Here is a 22,657-nt window from a genome sequence, read left to right on the forward strand (position 1 = left end):
GCTAGAAGGGGGATCAGGAGCAACCACTACAGGGGAAGGAATAGGTTGTGGGGCATGAGGAGAGGAAAATTCAACGGAGCGAGATGAACTTCTCCTGACTCTATCTCTCTCTAGCCTACGTGTATATTTCTGGAATTCGATAAAATCGAATTCCGAAAGCCCAACGCATTCCTCACATCGATCTTCCAATTGACAGGTTTTATCCCTACAATTGGAACAAACGGTGTGAGGATCGATAGAGGCCTTCGGAAGACGCCTTGAACAGTCCCTAGCATTACACTTCCTGAATTTAGGGACTTGAGAAGGGTCAGCCATTTTGAATTAGTCAAAGGGGAATTCAAAAACTATCCAAAGTCATCAACAAATAATCCGATATCAACAAAAGAATGCAAGGATGTATTGAAGATAAAGCCTGCAAAGCGAAAGCTCAAAACTAGAAACGTGTACTTCACCAAAAAGTTGTGAAAACCAATCCAGTTAGCAACAGCGAATTAGTAGGTCTTGCCGGTGGCACGACAGAGAGAAAATTGAGTTCTGTGTTTACATTGAGTACTGAGTACCTGCACGACAGATGGCGCTGTTGAAGTACACCCCCTACCTGCATAGCGATCGCTGGCGGATTTTGAACGTAGAGTTTTCTGTCGAGCAGCAGAGCTGCAGCTTATATAATCACCGGCTAAGTTTAATATTGAAAACTTGCACTTTCACATCCTTCCATTTTATCGCACGTTACTTCACTAGCTTGAATAATTCTACTTTTCTCCTGCTCAGGCGTCGATTCTCTTCTCTTATTTATCCACTTTGATTCGATGCTATGCCTCTCCTCTACATATTATTTCTTCCCTGATGCTTCTTTATGCAATTTTTTAGCAATTCTCTTAAGATATTTTGAGGGAATACTTGCTCAGAATTTTCTCTCTTTGTTTATGAATTAACAAGACTCCCTTTTCCAACTCAGTTTTATATTTTTCTGTTTGAAAACATCACCAATTTATTTTTCTGTCGAAACCTGAAATAAGAGAAAAAATACTTAAGTCACACATAACTCTAAGCTCTCATAATTGAAGCAAATTTCCTTGCTTACCAAATATTGGGCAGAGGGAATTTATTTCTACTGTAGAATAGTACAGTATTCTGTAACTTTTGATTAATGGAAATATGTAATTTTGCCTATTTTGATTATTCATTGCAATTGAAAACCTACTCTATAATCCAACCTTCAACTGTTGTTGACTAATCCTATAAGCTAATCAGATTTCAAACAAACAATTTGTTCTGTTCTGATAAACAAATCAAAATAAAATATGAAATAAAGTACAGTACGTAAGATAAGATCAATTTTAACCTTGACAATAATAGCTGCAAAAGCTCTATTATAAAAAAAAGCTTGAAATATGTTAAATCTTAAAAGTAATTTGTATATTTTACTAGCAGTACAAAACTCGGTTCTTTTGAAATAGCAAATATCTTCAGCAGAGCTGGAACGAAACTTGAAATTGCCAACGACAGTTAATAACAGGTGGAGAATGTGGGTGAATAACCCTGCCCACTCTCCCGTCAAATGCACCTCACTTTTGACCTTCGGCTCAGGACTTGGTGAGGTGGCTGAGGTGGAAAAAATGGAATTTTAATGATAAAATTAACATTAACAATACTTACATGGATAACTTGGCTAACCCTGAAGCCCTAAAACCAGTCCAAATTTTAACCAAATTGGCAACCCTGCTACGTCCTATTCTGTCACTCTGTTAACGTCAGATGAATGGTTGCCCTTGCGTTTTTGAGGAAAGCTGTCACAAGACAAGACAGAAGGGAGGAAAGGTGTAGGTCTAAAGACCTTCCCAATCCTGCAAAAGTGTTGGTCCCAACACTCTGGGGATTCTGGAAAGGAGAGAATCCCTAATATCAAAAATTCATAGTAAACAGATCGACTGTTACTGGTTCCTCTTCCTAAGGTTGTTGAAGGCCTCCTGGCATAGAGTCCATTATGAATCCTGAAACTAATTCTTTCTCGACAGGGAGTCTACCAAAATGTTGTGAAGACCCAGAATGAACTGGAGAATCGAAGATGTCCCATCCTCTCCGCCAAATGCAAATTGAGTGACTCTAGCCGAGTCCCACTCCCTGCTTCCTTAGGTAACAGATGGTTGTCATACTGTCAACAAAGACAATACTGAGAAGACCTACACCAGTGGCCCTCAGTTCCCTCCAATATATGGAACAATCAGTTTCCAATCATTGACCCAAAATGATTTCCGATCCTTGATCTGCACCCCATCCATGATTCGATACGTCAGACCAAAACATGAAGTCCCGTGGAACCGAGCGAAGATCCATCCTTGTTTTGAAATGGTATCTCAGCAACCACTGGAGGTCCTTCCAACATTGAGGGGAGAAAGCTACCAGATTCTCCTTGGAAACACTATGCCAAGACTGACGAAGGACGAACTGAGGGGACCTCATTCTGATACGATCCCCCTGGGATTCAACTGGATCAGAGAAGCCAGACTCCCGAGAAGACACCTCCATAGGAAGGCGGGAGGCCTCTGATGATGAAAATTCTTCCAAAAGACTCAAAAGATTGTCTATACAAGTCTTGGACGGAGAAGTCCTCAAAATCCGTGAGTTCAGAAAAATCCCACGGTAGGCGGTGGTCTGGGACAGGATCAAGGATGAGTTCTTGTTCATATGGATCCTTAACTCCTGCCAAAGGTCCTAGACCCTATACCTCGCTCAAAGGCAATCCTTGAGGGAGGACGACTGGAGTAGCTAACGGTCCAGGTACCAAAGTATCCGAACCCCTCACTGGTGAAGAATGACCAATACCCAAGAAAACCTGTGGAGCTGTGGTGAGACCGAAAGACAAAGTTGTGATGAAGCGAAGGAAAGGCTTGCTTTCTGGATGAATGGGGACTTGAAGGTAAGTATCCTCCAAGTCGATGGAGACCATCCAGTACCACATTCTGACCAACGCTAGAACAGACAGAACTGTCACTCTCCTGAAACTGGATTTTGCCACAAAGGTGTTTAAAACCGAGATGTCTATGATGGAGAGCCAAGCACCCAAGGCCTTCAGAACCACAAACATTCATGAGTTCGTAAGTAGAAAATCTTTCCCTACCAGAGCCAGCAACTCCTGTCCCCTGATGGAACTGGGGGCATAACTGTTGAAGCTGAGTGGACAAACAGAAAGGGGCGGTTTAAAAGCAAAAGGGACCTGATATCCAGCTCTCTAAAATTTAACACCTCTTTCATGCTAAGCTAACCTACTGCGAGAGACAGGATCTGACAAGATCCATGGGGAAAGGTAATGACTCCTATTTCAGAAAAACCTTGCCTTCGTAAGCATCAGACGAAAATCTCCTAGTCTCTCTCTTCCCCTTATCCCTGTCCATACGTCAAGCGACCCTACCCTGTTGTTGGGAAACCCAACATACTAGGAAGCCAAAGTGCTAGAAGATCGAGAAGAGCCAACACCAACAGCACTAAAATGTGAGGAAAAGGGTTGAAACTCTGGAGCTAGACGTCTTTTTTCACAAACCCCACCCCACGAGTGAAGGAAAGGGAACCCCGAGAAGGGCCTGGACAAAGACCACTGGGCTTCCAAAGCAAAATCTCCCTAACATACCACCACCACCAACACCCAGACAGGACAGTCCCATCGAAAATGAATTCCTCTAAATGGGAAGAGGCAAAGTAACGAGAACTTCGATGTTCTGAATGTGAAGAAGGGAGAAGAATGACCTACCTCTTGTTGCCTAAAAGAGACCAAGAAGGGCTGCAAACTAGCAGTAATAGAGTTCTGAGCAAGAGCTCATTGGCCTGTTAGGAGGGCAGGAGCTCCCTACCACCCAGCATTACCTATCACTATCTTGTTAAAGATTTAACAGCCTCATCAAACTGTACTATTAAAGGATTTGGGCTTGTATTTTGTGTAGGAACAATCAAGATTTTACATATAGTAGTGCCCTAGTTTAATGGACATACTGGGTGAATTAACATGCCCATATTAAAGTTTTTTTTAAACCCAGAATACCAACTTAAGTTGCTTTAAATCTTACCCTTCAAGGAACTTGATCCAATAGAATTTACTTCAATGAATCTGAATATAGGAGTTGACTGTCTACATTAGTTTCATAAAGTATTATTTTCTATTAGTATTCAAACGTTTCTTACCTTTACTAGAGAGATGTAAGGTGTATCATATTGCTATCATGTGATGGTTCTTCAGAATTTGATCAAGGCTGGAATCACCCAATACCAAGGGCATTGGGTAAATCAGGATTCACAGGCAATGTTGAATCTTGTCCTTTACATGAAGAATTACAAAGAAGGTCCAGTCCAGGCTGAAGCATAGTGAGGATGGGAGGTTACTTGGTTAGGAGGCTGTAGCCCACTTCTCCATTCAAAGTAAACGTCTACTGTTGTTTCAAATCCACCCAATATTTACTGTTAACAAATGGACATTTCTTCTTCACTTTTTGCCTCCTTAGCTGTTATATTTTCTGTTGTTCCACCTAACTTTTGGTTAATATTAAAATTGCAGCCTACAGTAAACATGTTTAACGAAGTACTGCCTCCATCGTTAATATGCTTCTTAACTGAGTTTCTTCTGCTGTGGTGTAGCCTACTCTTCTTCTCTTATTCTTCCATATTGATTCAATGTTATGTCCCTCATCTACGCAGCATTCCTTCTCTGGTGCCTCTTGATGCCTTTCCTCAGCAAGTCCCAGAGGATATTTTGAAGGGATTGTTGCTCAGTTTTTCTATTTTTGTTCAGGGATTAATAAGATTCCTTTTTGCTACTCAGCTTTACATTTCTCTGCTAGAAAACACCGCCAACCGATTTTTTGATGGACACCTGAAATAAGACAAAAAACTTAAGTCACGTAAAACTTTAAAAATAATTTACATTTTGACCCAAGTTTCATAACTGAAGCATATTTGCTTGCTTACCAAATATTGCTTAAAGGAAAATACTTGTTTCTTAAAGTAGATCAGTACAGTATTTTGTACATTTTGCTTAGTGGAAATATGAATTTTTGCCTTTGCGAAAAGCTATTCATTTCAGTTGAAAACCTATTTGTTTCTATCTACCTTGAATCATCGTTAACTAATACTATAAGGTACTATAATTTCAAATTGAATATTTGTTCTGCACTCGTAAACAAATAAAATCAAATATGAAATAAAGTACTGTATGTAAGCTGAAATCATTGAAAATCTTGACAATAATAGCTGGAAAAATTTAGTCGTGACAATAAAAGTTTAAAGTATGTCAAATTAAGTACTGGTATTTTGTATTTTTCTTTGCTATACAAACTTGAGTACTTTAAAATCCCAAAATTTTTTAATTAATTTCTATTTTTCATGAGTATGAGAGCTTGAGTCCTTTACTAAAGGAGAATGGATAACAGCGATGTTTGAACACAGCAGATAAAACTTATAACAAGGTGTAAACAACTGAGATGTGGTTTACCTGCTGGTAGGGAAGAAGCAACTGCCCCACTGCTAACTCACTGAAAAATCACTTGGATGGGAGACGGGACTTACTTGTGAGCTGGTGCCAGCAGATAGTTTGATTAAAAGACTCAAGTTTGTATAATTATGAAAAATACAAATACAATACTGAGTCTGCCAAATGGTCCTGGAATGCTAGAAGACCTACACAAGTGGCCCTCAGCTCCCTCCAATATATGGAACAGCCAGTTCCTGGCCCAAAATAATTTACGATCCTTGATCTGTAACTCATCCATGATCCGATACGTCAGACCAAAATATGAGGTCAGGCGGAACCGAGCGAGGATCCATCCTTGTTTTGAGACAATATCTCAACGACCACTGGAGGTCCTCCCAACATTGAGGGGAGAAAGCTACCAGAGTCTCCTTGGAAACAATGTGCAACAACTGAAGAAAGGCCAAATGAAGTGACCTCATTTTGAGATAACCCCCCGGGATTCAACTGGATCAGAGAAGCCACACTCGAGAGAAGAGACCTCCACAACTCCACAAGAAGGCATGAGGCCTCTGATGATAAAAATTCTTCCAACAGACTCAAAAGCTTGTCTATTCAAGTCTTGGATGGAGAACCCCTCAAAATCCAGGAGTTCAGAAAAATCCCAAGGTAGGCGGTGGTCTGGGACAGGATCAAGGATTAGTTCTTGTTCACATGAATCCTTAACTCCAGCCAAAGGTCCAGGACCATATCCCTCGCTCAAAGGCAATCCTATTGGTGAAGAATGGCCAATACCAGAGCCATTACCTGAGAAAACCTATGGAGCTGTGGTGAGACCAAAAGATAAGGTTGTGATGAAGCGAAGGAGAGGCTTGCTTTCTGGATGAATGGGGACTTGAAGGTAAGTATCCTCCAAGTCGATGGAGACCATCCAGTCCCACATTCTGACCAATGCTAGAACTGACTGTACTGCCACTATCCTGAAACTGGATTTTGCCACAAAGGTGTTAAAACCGAGATGTCTACGATGGAGAGCCAAGCACCTGAGGCCTTTAGAACCACAATCATTCATGAGTTCGTAAGTAGAAAATCTTTCTCTACCAGAGCCAACAACTCCTGTCCCCTGATGGAACTGGGGACATAACTGTTGAAGCTGAGTGGACAAACAGAAAGGGGAGGTTTTAAAGCAAAAAAAAAAAACCAGATATCCAGCTCTCTAAAATTCCACACTTCTTTCATGCTAAGCTAACCTACTGCAAGAGACAGGCTCTGACAGGATCCTCCGGGAGAGGTAACAACTCCTATTTACAAAAAACCTTGCCATGTGAGCAACAGATGAAAATTTCCTAGTCTATCCCTTCTCCTTAACCGTCCGTACTCCAAGCGACCCTACCCTGTTGTTGGGAAACATAACATACTAGGAAGATAAAGTGCTAGACGATCAAGAAGAGCCAACAGCAACAGCACTAGAATGTGAGGAAAAGGGTTGAAGCTCTGGAACTAAACATCTTTTTTACACACCTCACCCCACGAGTGAAGGGAAGGAACCCCAAGGAGAAGGGCCTGGACAAAGACCTCGGCCCTTCCAAAGCAAGATCTCACTAACATACCACTAACACCAAGACTGGACATTCCCATCGAAAAAGAATTCCTCCAAAGGGGAAGAGGCCAGGAAACGAGACCTTCGATGTTCCGAATGTGAGGAAGGGAGAAGAATGACCAGCCTCTTGTTGCCTCAAAGTGACCAAGAGGGGCTGCATACTAGCAGCAATAGAGTTCTGAGTGAGAGCTCAGTGGCCTGTCAGGAGGGCAGGGGCTCCCTGCCACCCAGCAGTACCTATCGCCATCTCGTTAAAGATTTAACAGCCTCAACAAACAATACTATTAAAGGACTTGGGCTTGTATTTTGTGTAGGAACCATCAAGTTTCTACATATAGTAGTGCCCCAGTTTAATGGACATACTGGGTGAATTAACATGCCCATATTAAAATTTTATTTTCATTAGTAAAATAAATTTTTGAATATACTTACCCGGTGATCATATAGCTGTCAGCTCTGCTGCCCGACAGAAAAACCTAAGGACAAAATACGCCAGCGATCGCTATACAGGTGGGGGTGTACATCAACAGCGCCATCTGTCGAGCAGGTACTCAAGTACTCCATGTCAACACAGAACCAATTTTCTCCTCGGTCCACTGGGTCTCTATTGGGGAGGAAGGGTGGGTCCTTTAATTTATGATCACCGGGTAAGTATATTCAAAAATTTATTTTACTAATGAAAATAACATTTTTCAATATTAAACTTACCCGGTGATCATATAGCTGATTCACACCCAGGGGGGTGGGTAGAGACCAGCATATATGTTAACATTAAGAGCTAAGTATTTTGTATTTCATTTTAGCAGTTATTCAAAATAACAAACATAAAATTAATAAGTACCTGGTAAGGAAGTCGACTTGAACAATTACTCTGCCTTTTTAAGTACGTCTTCCTTACTGAGCCTCGCGATCCTCATAGAATGCTGAGCGACTCCTAGGAGCTGAAGTATGAAGGGTTGCAACCCATACTAAAGGACCTCATCAAAACCTCTAATCTAGGCGCTTCTCAAGAAAGAATTTGACCACCCGCCAAATTAACCAGGATGCGAAAGGCTTCTTAGCCTTCCGGACAACCCAAAAAACAACAATAAAAAACATTTCAAGAGAAAGATTAAAAAGGTTATGGGATTATGGGAATGTAGTGGTTGAGCCCTCACCCACTACTGCACTCGCTGCTACGAATGGTCCCAGGGTGTAGCAGTTCTCGTAAAGAGACTGGACATCTTTAAGGTAAAATGATGCGAACACTGACTTGCTTCTCCAATAGGTTGCATCCATTACACTCTGCAGAGATCTGTTTTGTTTGAAGGCCACTGAAGTTGCGACAGCTCTAACTTCATGTGTCCTTACCTTCAGCAAAGCATGGTCCTCCTCATTCAGATGGGAATGAGCTTCTCGAATCAAAAGTCTGATATAATAAGAAACTGCATTCTTCGACATGGGTAAAGAAGGTTTCTTAATGGCGCACCATAAAGCTTCTGACTGTCCACGTAATGGTTTAGTACGTCTCAAATAGTACTTAAGAGCTCTTACAGGGCATAGTACTCTTTCTTGTTCATTTCCAACCAAATTAGCAAGGCTTGGAATATCGAACGATTTGGGCCAAGGACGAGAAGGAAGTTCGTTTTTGGCTAAAAAACCAAGCTGTAAGGAACATGTAGCCGTTTCAGATGTAAATCCAATGTTCCTGCTGAAGGCGTGTATCTCACTGACTCTTTTAGCTGTTGCTAAGCAGACGAGGAAAAGAGTCTTCAAAGTGAGATCTTTAAAAGAGGCTGATTGAAGTGGTTCGAACCTTGCTGACATAAGGAATCTTAGTACCACGTCTAAGTTCCAACCTGGTGTGGCCAACCGACGCTCCTTCGAGGTCTCAAAAGACTTAAGGAGGTCCTGTAGATCTTTGTTGTTGGAAAGATCTAAGCCTCTGTGACGGAAGACTGCTGCCAACATGCTTCTGTAACCCTTGATCGTGGGAGCTGAAAGGGATCTTTCCTTCCTTAGGTATAAAAGGAAGTCAGCTATCTGAGTTACAGAGGTACTGGTTGAGGATACTGATCTCGACTTGCACCAGCTTCGGAAGACTTCCCACTTCGACTGGTAGACTTTGAGAGTGGATGTCCTCCTTGCTCTAGCAATCGCTCTGGCTGCCTCCTTCGAAAAGCCTCTAGCTCTCGAGAGTCTTTCGATAGTCTGAAGGCAGTCAGACGAAGAGCGTGGAGGCTTGGGTGTACCTTCTTTACATGCGGCTGACGCAGAAGGTCCACTCTTAGAGGAAGTGTTCTGGGAACGTCTACTAGCCATTGCAGTACCTCGGTGAACCATTCTCTCGCGGGCCAGAGGGGAGCAACCAACGTCAACCTTGTCCCTTCGTGAGAGGCGAACTTCTGCAGTACTCTGTTGACAATCTTGAACGGGGGGAACGCATAAAGGTCTAGATGGGACCAATCCAGAAGAAAGGCATCTATGTGAACTGCTGCCGGGTCCGGAATCGGTGAGCAATAAATTGGGAGCCTCTTGGTCATCGAGGTTGCGAACAGATCTATGGTAGGCTGACCCCACAAGGCCCATAGTCTGTTGCATACATTCTTGTGAAGGGTCCACTCTGTTGGGATGACTTGACCCTTCCGGCTGAGGCGGTCTGCCATGACATTCATATCGCCTTGAATGAACCTCGTTACTAGGGATATGTTTCGATCTCTTGACCAGGTGAGGAGGTCCCTTGCGATCTCGTACAACGTCATCGAATGAGTCCCTCCTTGCTTGGAGATGTACGCCAAGGCTGTGGTGTTGTCGGAGTTCACCTCCACCACCTTGCCTAGAAGGAGGGACTTGAAGCTTCTCAAGGCCAGATGAACTGCCAGTAGCTCCTTGCAGTTGATGTGCAACGTTCTTTGATCCGCATTCCACGTGCCCGAGCATTCCCGACCGTCCAATGTCGCACCCCAGCCCGTGTCCGATGCGTCCGAGAAGAGAAGGTGGTCGGGGGTCTGAACAGCCAGTGGCAGACCCTCCCTGAGGAGAATGTTGTTCTTCCACCAAGTCAGTGAAGACTTCATCTTCTCGGAAATAGGAACCGAGACCGCTTCTAGCGTCTTGTCCTTTCTCCAGTGAACAGCTAGGTGAAATTGAAGGGGTCGGAGGTGGAGTCTCCCTAACGCGATGAACTGGTCCAGTGATGAAAGCGTCCCTATCAGACTCATCCACTGTCTGACTGAACATCGGTCCTTCTTCAGCATGTTCTGGATGCATTCTTGGGCTTGACTGATTCTGGGGGCCGACGGAAAAGCCCGAAAAGCTTGACTCTGAATCTCCATTCCTAGGTACACTATAGTTTGGGATGGGACGAGTTGGGACTTTTCCATATTGACCAGGAGACCCAATTCCTTGGTCAGATCCAGAGTCCACTTTAGATTCTCCAGACAGCGATGACTTGACGCAGCTCTTAAAAGCCAGTCGTCCAAATAGAGGGAGGCTCTGATGTCTGCTAAATGCAGGAATTTGGCAATATTCCTCATCAGTTTGGTAAAAACAAGAGGAGCCGTGCTTAGGCCAAAGCACAGGGCTTGGAACTGGTATACAACCTTCCCGAAAACGAACCTTAGAAAAGGTTGGGAATCTGGGTGGATGGGGACATGAAAGTAAGCGTCCTTTAGGTCTAACGAGACCATCCAGTCTTCCTTCCTGACCGATGCTAGAACCGACTTTGTCGTCTCCATGGTAAACGTCTGCTTTGTGACAAAGACATTTAGAGCACTGACGTCTAGCACCGGTCTCCACCCTCCTGTCTTCTTCGCCACTAAGAAGAGACGGTTGTAGAAGCCCGGGGATTGATGGTCCCGGACTATGACTACCGCTCCCTTTTGTAGTAAGAGAGACACCTCTTGCTGTAAAGCTAGTCTCTTGTCCTCCTCTCTGTACCTGGGAGAGAGGTCGATGGGAGTTGTTGCTAGAGGGGGCTTGCACAAGAATGGAATCCTGTACCCCTCTCTGAGAAGCTTCACAGACTGTGCGTCTGCGCCCCTGTTCTCCCAGGCCTGCCAGTAGTTCTTGAGCCTGGCTCCCACTGCTGTCTGAAGAAGGTGGCAGTCAGACTCTGCCTCTAGAGGACTTGGAACCCTTCTTCCTTCTTGCTCCCACGTTGACTTTCGGCACGAGCACCTCCTCTGCTGGAGGCTCTGCCACGAAAGGGCGGAATGAACCTTGACGCTGGAGTGTCCATCCTGGGTCTAGGCACGGAGGGCAAAGGGGTGGCTTTGCGTGCGGATGACGCCACCAGGTCATGAGTGTCTTTCTGGATCAAGGAGGCGGCAATCTCCTTGATCAACTCTTCAGGGAAGAGACACTTCGAGAGCGGAGCAAACATAAGTTCCGACTTTTGACATGGGGTGACTCCAGCTGACAAGAAGGAGCAAAGGTGATCCCGCTTCTTGAGGACCCCGGACACGAAAGAAGCCGCAAGCTCACTAGAACCATCCCGCATGGCTTTGTCCATGCAGGACATAATGAGCATGGAAGTTTCCTTGTCAGAAGGGGAAGTCTTCCTGCTCAACGCTCCCAAACACCAGTCCAAGAAGTTAAAGACTTCGAATGCACGGAAAACTCCTTTCATAAGATGGTCCATATCCGAAGGAGTCCAGCAAATCTTGGAGCGTCTCATAGCCAGCCTGCGGGGAGAGTCTACCAGACTTGAGAAGTCGCCCTGGGCAGAGGCAGGAACTCCCAAGCCGAGAACTTCTCCCGTGGCATACCAGACGCTAGATCTGAAAGCAAGCTTGGCCGGGGGAAACATGAAGGTTGTCTTCCCAAGTTGCTTTTTGGACTGCAACCACTCTCCCAGTACCCTTAAAGCTCTCTTGGACGAGCGAGCGAGTACGAGCTTCGTAAAGGCAGGTGCTGCTGACTGCATGCCTAAAGCGAACTCAGAGGGAGGCGAGCGTGGTGCTGTAGACACAAACTGATCCGGATATAAATCCTTGAACAGCGCAAGCACTTTCCTAAAGTCTAAGGAGGGAGGCGTGGTCTTGGGTTCGTCGATGTCCGAGTGTTGGTCGTCAAGATGTGCAGCGTCGTCATCATCAGAGAGTCCATCGTCTGAATGTTGAGGAGGAAGCGGCATAGGAGTAGGTAAAAGCTGGTCGGCTGAGTCCGGCAGCACGGGTGCATGCGTGGCTGCACTGGACCCAACGTCATGGAACTGTTGGTCAGTCTGAGAACTGGCAACAACCATAGCTGAGTGGGGACGCAAAGCGTCTACTCCTGACTGTGGTCGGATAGCGGAGACCACCGTGGGTTGCGGAGGCTGACGCACCGCGTCAAAACACGGCAACTTAACTCCACCCTCCTGTTGTTGTGGTAGCACACGAACGTCAACGGAGGGTTCCGTGCGTTGGTGAACGTCAACATGCGTCTGGCAGGGTCGACTGCGCATGGGTGGTGGAGCTCTCACAGCTGGAGTGTGTGAGCAGGCAGCCTCAGCGTCTGCTGGGCGCACAACCGTGGTTGGTTGTAGGCTAAAGGGTGCAGCGTCAACCTTCTCCGCACGATACTCCTGCATAAAGGAAGCTAACTGAGTCTGCATAGACTGTAGCAAAGACCACTTAGGGTCTACAGCAGCTGGTGCGGCAACAGACGGAGTTACTGCCTGTTGCGGTACCACTTTGCCTCTCTTAGGAGGTGTGCAGTCGTCGGAGGACTGCAGCGAGTCCGAACTGACCCAGTGGCTACACCTGGGCCGTTGGACTTGCTCGGAAGGGACCTTGCGTTTAAGAGGCCGTGAGACCTTGGTCCATCGTTTCTGGCGTGAAACCTCTTCCGCGGACGAGGAATGAACGGGCTCACTCGTCTTCTTGTGGGTGGGACGATCTAGGCAAGATACGTCCGAAACCATGGAGGGAGCGTCTGTCCGCTGATTAAAGCCTGTCGAACCCTTTGGTCGTACGACATTGCTTCTCCCCTGGGCTTGGGAGCTTGCAAGAGGTCCCGGACTGGGAGGACAACAGGCACGAACAGACGCACCCTCATGCGTAACACTGACACTTTTCACTGCACTAACACTCACTTCACTTCCCACTGCACTTTTACCTTTCAACTCCCTGACGTCAGCCATGAGTTGATTGCGGTCATTCGCCAATGACTCGACTCTCTCACCCAGAGCCTGGATGGCACGCATCATATCTGCCATCGAAGGTTGATGAGAGCTAGCAGGGGGGTCGGGAGCAACCACTACAGGGGAAGGAATAGGTTGTGGGGCATGGGGAGAGGAAAAATCAACTGAGCGAGACGAACTCCTCCTGACTCTACCCCTCTCTAGCCTACGTGCATATTTCAGGAATTCTTGAAAATCGAATTCCGAAAGCCCAACGCATTCCTCACATCGATCTTCCAATTGACAGGCTTTACCCCTACAATTGGAACAAATGGTGAGCGGATCGATAGAGGCCTTCGGAAGACGCCTTGAACAGTCCCTAGCGCTACACTTCCTGTACTTGGGGACTTGAGAAGGGTCAGACATCTTGAATTAGTCAAAGGGGGAATTCAAAATCTATCCAAGTCGTCAACAAATAATCCAAAATTCAATAAAAGAATGCAAGGAAGTATTGAAGATAACTTCTGCACAGCGATAGCTAATAACCAGAAATGAATACTTCACCAAATAACGTGAAAATCAATCCAGAAAACAACAGCGTATTTAGTAGGTCTTGCCGGTGGCACGACAGAGAGAAAATTGGTTCTGTGTTGGCATGGAGTACTTGAGTACCTGCTCGACAGATGGCGCTGTTGATGTACACCCCCACCTGTATAGCGATCGCTGGTGTATTTTGTCCTTAGGTTTTTCTGTCGGGCAGCAGAGCTGACAGCTATATGATCACCGGGTAAGTTTAATATTGAAAAGTTTTTTTTAAACCCAGAAAACCAACTTAAGTTGCTTTAAATCTTACCCTTCAAGGAACTTGATCCAATAGAATTTACTTCAATGAATCTGAATATAGGAGTTGACTGTCTACATTAGTTTCATAAAGTATTATTTTCTCAAGTTTAGTTTTTATTAGTATTCAAACCTTTCTTACCTTTACTAGAGAGATGTAAGGTGTATCATATTGCTATCCTGTGATGGTTCTTCAGAATTTGATCAAGGCTGGAATCACCCAATACCAAGGGCATTGGGTAAATCAGGATTTAGACGCAATGTTGAATCTTGTCCTCTACATGAAGAATTACCAAGAAGGTCCAGTCCAGGCTGAAGCATAGTGAGGATGGGAGGTTACTTGGTCAGGAGGCTGTAGCCCACTTCTCCATTCAAAGTAAACGTCTACTGTTGTTTCAAATCCACCCAATATTTACTGTTAACAAATGGACATTTCTTCTTCACTTTTTGCCTCCTTAGCTGTTATATTTTCTGTTGTTCCTTTTGTTCCACCTAACTTTTGGTTAATATTAAAATTGCAGCCTACAGTAAACATGTTTAACGAAGTACTGCCCCCATCGTTAATATGCTTCTTAACTGAGTTTCTTCTGTTGTGGTGTACTCTTCTTCTCTTATTCTTCCATATTGATTCAATGTTGTCCCTCATCTATGCAGCATTCCTTCTCTGGTGCCTCTTGATGCCTTTCCTCAGCAAGTCCCAGAGGATATTTTGAAGGGATTGTTGCTCAGTTTTTCTATTTTTGTTCAGGGATTAATAAGATTCCTTTTTGCTACTCAGCTTTACATTTCTCGGCTAGAAAACACCGCCAACCGATTTTTTGGTGGACACCTGAAATAAGAGACAAAAAACTTGTCACGTAAAACTTCAAAAATAATTTACATTTTGACCCAAGTTTCATAACTGAAACATATTTGCTTGCTTACCAAATATTGCTTAAAGGGAAATACTTGTTTCTTAAAGTAGACCATTACAGTATTCTGTACATTTTGGTTAATGGAAATATGAATTTTTGCCTTTGTGAAAAGCTATTAATTTCAGTTGAAAACCTATTTTTTTTAACCAACTTGAATCATCGTAAACTAGTACTGTACTATAAGGTACCATAATTTCAAATTGAATATTTGTTCTGCACTCGTAAACAAATAAAATCAAATATGAAATAAAGTACTGTATGTAAGCTGAGATCATTTAAAATCTTGACAATAATAGCTGGAAAAATTTAGTCGTGACAATAAAAGTTGAAATTATGTCAAATTAAGTACTGGTATTTTGTATTTTTCTTTGCTATACGAACTTGAGTATTTTAAAATCCCAAAATTTTTAAATTAATTTCTATTTTTCATAAGTATGAGAGCTTGAGTCCTTTACTATAGGAGAATGGATAACAGCGATGTTTGAACACAGCAGATAAAACTTATAACAAGGTGTAAACAACTGAGATGTGGTTTACCTGCTGGTAGGGAAGAAGCAACTGCCCCACTGCTAACTCACTGAAAACTCACTTGGATGGGAGACGGGACTTACTTGTGAGCTGGTGCCAGCAGATAGTTTGATTAAAAGACTTAAGTTTGTGTAATTATGAAAAATACAAATACAATATTGGGTCTGCCAAATGGTCCTGGAATGCTAGAAGACCTACACAAGTGGCCCTCAGCTCCCTCCAATATATGGAACAGCCAGTTCCTGGCCCAAAATAATTTACGATCCTTGATCTGTAACTCATCCATGATCCGATACGTCAGACCAAAATATGAGGTCAGGTGGAACCGAGCGAGGATCCATCCTTGTTTTGAGACAATATCTCAACGACCACTGGAGGTCCTCCCAACATTGAGGGCAGAAAGCTACCAGAGTCTCCTTGGAAACAATGTGCAAAGACTGAAGAAAGGCCAAATGAAGTGACCTCATTTTGAGATAACCCCCCGGGATTCAACTGGATCAGAGAAGCCAGACTCGAGAGAAGAGACCTCCACAACTCCACAAGAAGGCATGAGGCCTCTGATGATAAAAATTCTTCCAACAGACTCAAAAGCTTGTCTATTCAAGTCTTGGATGGAGAGGCCCTCAAAATCCAGGAGTTCAGAAAAATCCCAAGGTAGGCGGTGGTCTGGGACAGGATCAAGGATTAGTTCTTGTTCACATGAATCCTTAACTCCAGCCAAAGGTCCAGGACCATATCCCTCGCTCAAAGGCAATCCTATTGGTGAAGAATGGCCAATACCAGAGCCATTACCTGAGAAAACCTATGGAGCTGTGGTGAGACCAAAAGATAAGGTTGTGATGAAGCGAAGGAGAGGCTTGCTTTCTGGATGAATGGGGACTTGAAGGTAAGTATCCTCCAAGTCGATGGAGACCATCCAGTCCCACATTCTGACCAATGCTAGAACTGACTGTACTGCCACTATCCTGAAACTGGATTTTGCCACAAAGGTGTTAAAACCGAGATGTCTACGATGGAGAGCCAAGCACCTGAGGCCTTTAGAACCACAATCATTCATGAGTTCGTAAGTAGAAAATCTTTCTCTACCAGAGCCAGCAACTCCTGTCCCCTGATGGAACTGGGGACATAACTGTTGAAGCTGAGTGGACAAACAGAAAGGGGAGGTTTTAAAGCAAAAAAAAACCAGATATCCAGCTCTCTAAAATTCCACACTTCTTTCATGCTAAGCTAACCTACTGCAAGAGACAGGCTCTGACAGGATCCTCCGGGAGAGGTAACAACTCCTATTTACAAAAAACCTTGCCTTCGTGAGCAACAGATGAAAATTTCCTAGTCTATCCCTTCTCCTTAACCGTCCGTACTCCAAGCGACCCTACCCTGTTGTTGGGAAACATAACATACTAGGAAGATAAAGTGCTAGACGATCAAGAAGAGCCAACAGCAACAGCACTAGAATGTGAGGAAAAGGGTTGAAGCTCTGGAACTATACATCTTTTTTACACACCTCACCCCACGAGTGAAGGGAAGGAACCCCAAGGAGAAGGGCCTGGACAAAGACCTCGGCCCTTCCAAAGCAAGATCTCACTAACCTACCACTAACACCAAGACTGGACATACCCATCGAAAAAGAATTCCTCCAAAGGGGAAGAGGCCAGGAAACGAGACCTTCGATGTTCCGAATGTGAGGAAGGGAGAAGAATGACCAGCCTCTTGTTGCCTCAAAGTGACCAAGAGGGGCTGCATACTAGCAGCAATAGAGTTCTGAGTGAGAGCTCAGTGGCCTGTCAGGAGGGCAGGGGCTCCCTGCCACCCAGCAGTACCTATCGCCATCTCGTTAAAGATTTAACAGCCTCAACAAACAATACTATTAAAGGACTTGGGCTTGTATTTTGTGTAGGAACCATCAAGTTTCTACATATAGTAGTGCCCCAGTTTAATGGACATACTGGGTGAATTAACATGCCCATATTAAAGTTTTTTTTAAACCCAGAAAACCAACTTAAATTGCTTTAAATCTTACCCTTCAAGGAACTTGATCCAATAGAATTTACTTCAATGAATCTGAATATAGGAGTTGACTGTCTACATTAGTTTCATAAAGTATTATTTTCTCAAGTTTAGTTTTTATTAGTATTCAAACCTTTCTTACCTTTACTAGAGAGATGTAAGGTGTATCATATTGCTATCCTGTGATGGTTCTTCAGAATTTGATCAAGGCTGGAATCACCCAATACCAAGGGCATTGGGTAAATCAGGATTCACAGGCAATGTTGAATCTTGTCCTCTACATGAAGAATTACCAAGAAGGTCCAGTCCAGGCTGAAGCATAGTGAGGATGGGAGGTTACTTGGTCAGGAGGCTGTAGCCCACTTCTCCATTCAAAGTAAACGTCTACTGTTGTTTCAAATCCACCCAATATTTACTGTTAACAAATGGACATTTCTTCTTCACCTTTTGCCTCCTTAGCTGTTATATTTTCTGTTGTTCCTTTTGTTCCACCTAACTTTTGGTTAATATTAAAATTGCAGCCTACAGTAAACATGTTTAACGAAGTACTGCCCCCATCGTTAATATGCTTCTTAACTGAGTTTCTTCTGTTGTGGTGTACTCTTCTTCTCTTATTCTTCCATATTGATTCAATGTTATGTCCCTCATCTATGCAGCATTCCTTCTCTGGTGCCTCTTGATGCCTTTCCTCAGCAAGTCCCAGAGGATATTTTGAAGGGATTGTTGCTCAGTTTTTCTAATTTTGTTCAGGGATTAATAAGATTCCTTTTTGCTAGTCAGCTTTACATTTCTCGGCTAGAAAACACCGCCAACCGATTTTTTGGTGGACACCTGAAATAAGAGACAAAAAACTTATGTCACATACAACTTCAAAAAATAATTTGCATTTTGACCCAAGTTTCATAATTGAAACAAATTTGCCTGCTTACCAAATGCTGTATTGCTCAGAGGGAAATACTTGTTTCTTAAAGTAGACCATTACAGCATTCAGTATTCTTTACATTTTGGTTAATGGAAATATGAATTTTTGCCTTTGTGGAAAGCTATTCATTTCAGTTGAAAACCTATTTTATTTTTAACCAACTTGAATCATCGTTAACTAGTACTATAAGGTACTATAATTTCAAATTGAATATTTGTACTGTACTCGTAAACAAATAAAATAAAATATGAAATAAAGTACTGTATGTAAGCTGAGATCATTTAAAATCCTGACAATAATATCTGGAAAAATCTAGTCATGGAAATAAAAGTTTAAAGTATGTCAAATTAAGTACTGGTATTTTGTATTTTTCCTTGCTATATGAACATGAGTTCTTTAAAATCCCAAATTTTTAAATTAATTTCTATTTTTCATAAGTATGAGAGCTTGAGTCCTTTACTATAGGAGAATGGATAACAGCGATGTTTGAACACAGCAGATAAAACTTATAACAAGGTGTAAAAAACTGAGATGTGGTTTACCTGCTGGTAGGGAAGAAGTAACTGCCCCACTGGTAACTCACTGAAAACTCACTTGGATGGGAGACGGGACTTACTTGTGAGCTGGTGCCAGCAGATAGTTTGATTAAAAGACTCAAGTTTGTGTAATTATGAAAAATACAAATACAATATTGAGTCTGCCAAATGGTCCTGGAATGCTAGAAGACCTACACAAGTGGCCCTCAGCTCCCTCCAATATATGGAACAGCCAGTTCCTGGCCCAAAATAATTTACGATCCTTGATCTGTAACTCATCCATGATCCGATACGTCAGACCAAAATATGAGGTCAGGCGGAACCGAGCGAGGATCCATCCTTGTTTTGAGACAATATCTCAACGACCACTGGAGGTCCTCCCAACATTGAGGGGAGAAATCTACCAGAGTCTCCTTGGAAACAATGTGCAACAACTGAAGAAAGGCCAAATGAAGTGACCTCATTTTGAGATAACCCCCCGGGATTCAACTGGATCAGAGAAGCCAGACTCGAGAGAAGAGACCTCCACAACTCCACAAGAAGGCATGAGGCCTCTGATGATAAAAATTCTTCCAACAGACTCAAAAGCTTGTCTATTCAAGTCTTGGATGGAGAACCCCTCAAAATCCAGGAGTTCAGAAAAATCCCAAGGTAGGCGGTGGTCTGGGGCAGGATCAAGGATTAGTTCTTGTTCACATGAATCCTTAACTCCTGCCAAAGGTCCAGGACCATATCCCTCGCTCAAAGGCAATCCTATTGGTGAAGAATGGCCAATACCAGAGCCATTACCTGAGAAAACCTGTGGAGCTGTGGTGAGACCAAAAGATAAGGTTGTGATGAAGTGAAGGAGAGGCTTGCTTTCTGGATGAATGGGGACTTGAAGGTAAGTATCCTCCAAGTCGATGGAGACCATCCAGTCCCACATTCTGACCAATGCTAGAACTGACTATACTGCCACTATCCTGAAACTGGATTTTGCCACAAAGGTGTTAAAACCGAGATGTCTACGATGGAGAGCCAAGCACCTGAGGCCTTTAGAACCACAAACATTCATGAGTTCGTAAGTAGAAAATCTTTCTCTACCAGAGCCAGCAACTCCTGTCCCCTGATGGAACTGGGGACATAACTGTTGAAGCTGAGTGGACAAACAGAAAGGGGAGGTTTTAAAGCAAAAAAAAAACAGATATCCAGCTCTCTAAAATTTCACACTCCTTTCATGCTAAACTAACCTACTGCAAGAGACAGGCTCTGACAGGATCCTCCGGGAGAGGTAAAAACTCCTATTTACAAAAAACCTTGCCTTCGTGAGCAACAGATGAAAATTTCCTAGTCTATCCCTTCTCCTTAACCGTCCGTACTCCAAGCGACCCTACCCTGTTGTTGGGAAACATAACATACTAGGAAGATAAAGTGCTAGACGATCAAGAAGAGCCAACAGCAACAGCACTAGAATATGAGGAAAAGGGTTGAAGCTCTGGAACTATACGTCTTTTTTACACACCTCACCCCACGAGTGAAGGGAAGGGAACCCCAAGGAGAAGGGCCTGGACAAAGACCTCGGCCCTTCCAAAGCAAGATCTCACTAACATACCACTAACACCTAGACTGGACATTCCCATCGAAAAAGAATTCCTCCAAAGGGGAAGAGGCCAGGAAACGAGACCTTCGATGTTCCGAATGTGAGGAAGGGAGAAGAATGACCAGCCTCTTGTTGCCTCAAAGTGACCAAGAGGGGCTGCATACTAGCAGCAATAGAGTTCTGAGTGAGAGCTCAGTGGCCTGTCAAGAGGGCAGGGGCTCCCTGCCACCCAGCAGTACCTATCGCCATCTCGTTAAAGATTTAACAGCCTCAACAAACAATACTATTAAAGGACTTGGGCTTGTATTTTGTGTAGGAACCATCAAGTTTCTATATATAGTAGTGCCCCAGTTTAATGGACATACTGGGTGAATTAACATGCCCATATTAAAGTTTTTTTTAAACCCAGAATACCAACTTAAGTTGCTTTAAATCTTACCTTTCAAGGAACTTGATCCAATAGAATTTACTTCAATGAATCTGAATATAGGAGTTGACTGTCTACATTAGTTTCATAAAGTATTATTTTCTCAAGTTTAGTTTTTATTAGTATTCAAACCTTTCTTACCTTTACTAGAGAGATGTAAGGTGTATCATATTGCTATCCTGTGATGGTTCTTCAGAATTTGATCAAGGCTGGAATCACCCAATCCCAAGGGCATTGGGTAAATCAGGATTCACAGGCAATGTTGAATCTTGTCCTTTACATGAAGAATTACAAAGAAGGTCCAGTCCAGGCTGAAGCATAGTGAGGATGGGAGGTTACTTGGTTAGGAGGCTGTAGCCCACTTCTCCATTCAAAGTAAACGTCTACTGTTGTTTCAAATCCACCCAATATTTACTGTTAACAAATGGACATTTCTTCTTCACTTTTTGCCTCCTTAGCTGTTATATTTTCTGTTGTTCCTTTTGTTCCACCTAACTTTTGGTTAATATTAAAATTGCAGCCTACAGTAAACATGTTTAACGAAGTACTGCCCCCATCGTTAATATGCTTCTTAACTGAGTTTCTTCTGTTGTGGTGTACTCTTCTTCTCTTATTCTTCCATATTGATTCAATGTTATGTCCCTCATCTACGCAGCATTCCTTCTCTGGTGCCTCTTGATGCCTTTCCTCAGCAAGTCCCAGAGGATATTTTGAAGGGATTGTTGCTCAGTTTTTCTAATTTTGTTCAGGGATTAATAAGATTCCTTTTTGCTACTCAGCTTTACATTTCTCTGCTAGAAAACACCGCCAACCGAATTTTTGGTGGACACCTGAAATAAGAGACAAAAAACTTGTCACGTAAAACTTCAAAAATAATTTACATTTTGACTCAAGTTTCATAACTGAAGCATATTTGCTTGCTTACCAAATACATATTGCTTTAAGGGAAATACTTGTTTCTTAAAGTAGATCAGTACAGTATTTTGTACATTTTGCTTAGTGGAAATATGAATTTTTGCCTTTGCGAAAAGCTATTCATTTCAGTTGAAAACCTATTTGTTTCTATCTACCTTGAATCATCGTTAACTAATACTATAAGGTACTATAATTTCAAATTGAATATTTGTTCTGCACTCGTAAACAAATAAAATCAAATATGAAATAAAGTACAGTATGTAAGCTGAGATCATCTAAAATCTTGACAATAATAGCTGGAAAAATTTAGTCGTGACAATAAAAGTTGAAATTATGTCAAATTAAGTACTGGTATTTTGTATTTTTCTTTGCTATACGAACTTGAGTATTTTAAAATCCCAAAATTTTTAAATTAATTTCTATTTTTCATAAGTATGAGAGCTTGAGTCATTTACTATAGGAGAATGGATAACAGCGATGTTTGAACACAGCAGATAAAACTTATAACAAGGTGTAAAAAACTGAGATGTGGTTTACCTGCTGGTAGGGAAGAAGCAACTGCCCCACTGCTAACTCACTGAAAACTCACTTGGATGGGAGACGGGACTTACTTGTGAGCTGGTGCCAGCAGATAGTTTGATTAAAAGACTCAAGTTTGTATAATTATGAAAAATACAAATACAATATTGAGTCTGCCAAATGGTCCTGGAATGCTAGAAGACCTACACAAGTGGCCCTCAGCTCCCTCCAATATATGGAACAGCCAGTTCCTGGCCCAAAATAATTTATGATCCTTGATCTGTAACTCATCCATGATCCGATACGTCAGACCAAAATATGAGGTCAGGC

General features: G+C 43.0%; 1 long non-coding RNA gene across 1 annotated transcript; it reads right to left on the minus strand.

Moving 5' to 3' along the window:
- Positions 1 to 682: 682 nt before the first annotated feature.
- LOC137659445 (uncharacterized) lies at positions 683 to 21,165 on the minus strand. The gene is made up of 5 exons (XR_011047532.1): positions 21,035 to 21,165; positions 17,572 to 18,260; positions 14,123 to 14,809; positions 4,177 to 4,861; positions 683 to 1,009 (listed from the first exon to the last, which is right to left on the minus strand). It is a non-coding gene; the product is annotated as an uncharacterized lncRNA (long non-coding RNA).
- Positions 21,166 to 22,657: the final 1,492 nt, after the last annotated feature.

Source organism: Palaemon carinicauda, chromosome 20, assembly GCF_036898095.1.
Source record: "Palaemon carinicauda isolate YSFRI2023 chromosome 20, ASM3689809v2, whole genome shotgun sequence".
Lineage (NCBI taxonomy): Eukaryota > Metazoa > Arthropoda > Malacostraca > Decapoda > Palaemonidae > Palaemon > Palaemon carinicauda.